We start from the raw sequence: 1,656 nt of genomic DNA on the forward strand, positions 1-1,656 counted from the left end.
GTGTTGGGGGTCGGTGGGGGGGGGGGGTGGGCTCCCTCGCCCGCCCCCCCCCCCCTCCCCGGCGACCGGGCCGCCTCGCTCTCCCGCGTCTCCCCCTCGCGGCGGTCCCCGCCGCGGCTCCGCGTCCGCGAGCCTCTCCCCTCCCCTCCCCGCGCCGGTCGGGGGGGGGCCCGCCGGGGCCCGCTCGTCGGCCGGGGCCGGTCCGGTCGGCGCGCGGCGTTCGGGTCGGGCCACCCCGCCCTCCTCCCGGGTGGGGCGGGGGCGCGCCGAGGCCGAGCGTCCGCGCCGCGGTTCCCTCCCCCGGGGCCGCCGCCGCCGCCGGGCGGCGGCGCGCGTCGCCCTCACGTCGTTCAGCCGTGCTCGCCGTGCCGGGGGACCCCCGGGCGCCTGTGGAGAAAAAAAAAAAAAAAAAAAAAAAGACAAAAACCGAAACGGAAACCCGAGAGGAAACGGGAGGGGTCGGTCCCCGTCCCTCCGCCGTTGCGTCGTCGTCGTCGCGTTCGGTCTCGTTTGCCTTCGGCGCCCCGAGGGGGGGAGGTGTCGCGCGGGCTCCGGGGGGTGGGGGCGGGACGCCGGTCCCCTCCCTCCCGCCGCCGCCCCCGCGCGTGCGCGCGCCCCCCTCCGGCGGCGAAACGAAAAGAGAAAAATCTCGGACAACTCTTAGCGGTGGATCACTCGGCTCGTGCGTCGATGAAGAACGCAGCTAGCTGCGAGAATTAATGTGAATTGCAGGACACATTGATCATCGACACTTCGAACGCACTTGCGGCCCCGGGTTCCTCCCGGGGCTACGCCTGTCTGAGCGTCGCTTTCCCGTTCAATCGCCCCGTCGCGGTTTCCCGTTCGCCGGGGACGCGGTCGGGGCGCGGCTGGGGGCGCTCGCAGGGTCCCGCCGCGCCTTGGAGGTCGTCGGCCCGGCCCTTCGTCCCCCGAAGCGCAGACGGTGGCCGGAGGAGAAGGAAGGAAGGAAGGAAGGGAGGGGGGTGGGGTGGAGCGGGAGGGGCCGCCGCCGGCGGAGGTGGCCGGCGGGAGGGGAGGGGAGGGGCGGGGCGGCGGGTCGCGGGGTCGGGGTCGGGGGGCCGGTTCCCTCGCCCCCGTCTCCCCTCCGCCTCCTCCGCCTCCCCCCGTCTCCCCTCCGCCGTCCCTCCGGCGGCGGCGGCGTCCGCCCGCCCGCCCGCCCTCGGGGACCTCGCGCCCTCGCTCTCCTTTCCCCCCCCGCCTCCCCGCGGTCCGGCCGGAGCGTCAGCCGGGGCCCGGGGCCCACGGTGGTTGCCTGCGGGTTCGCTGGGCACGGCGCTTCCGCCGCGATGTGGGTCTTCCCGGGTCGGGACACCCCGGCCGTTCCGGGCGATCCGGATCGCGCGGGGTCGGGCGGGGGGGGCACGTTCGTCCCCGCCCGCCGAGGGAGCCCCCCCCGCTCCCTCGTCGGGGCGCTCGTCCTCTCCTTCCGAACTTTCCCCTCGTTTTCCTTCTCGAGAGCGTGCGACCTCAGATCAGACGTGGCGACCCGCTGAATTTAAGCATATTAGTCAGCGGAGGAAAAGAAACTAACCAGGATTCCCTCAGTAACGGCGAGTGAACAGGGAAGAGCCCAGCGCCGAATCCCCGCCCCGCGGTGGGGCGCGGGCCCTGTGGCGTACGGAAGACCCACTCCCC

The 1,656-nt window shown here is 74.5% G+C and overlaps 1 non-coding gene and 1 pseudogene across 1 annotated transcript; both read left to right on the forward strand.

The window, feature by feature from the left end:
* Positions 1 to 655: 655 nt before the first annotated feature.
* LOC140516507 (5.8S ribosomal RNA) lies at positions 656 to 808 on the forward strand. The gene has a single exon (XR_011971393.1). It is a non-coding gene; the product is annotated as a 5.8S ribosomal RNA (ribosomal RNA).
* Positions 809 to 1,483: 675 nt separating this feature from the next.
* LOC140516506 (28S ribosomal RNA) overlaps positions 1,484 to 1,656 on the forward strand; it is a 4,820-nt pseudogene continuing 4,647 nt past the window's right edge.

This window comes from Notamacropus eugenii, chromosome X (genome assembly GCF_028372415.1).
Source record: "Notamacropus eugenii isolate mMacEug1 chromosome X, mMacEug1.pri_v2, whole genome shotgun sequence".
Classification (NCBI taxonomy): domain Eukaryota; kingdom Metazoa; phylum Chordata; class Mammalia; order Diprotodontia; family Macropodidae; genus Notamacropus; species Notamacropus eugenii.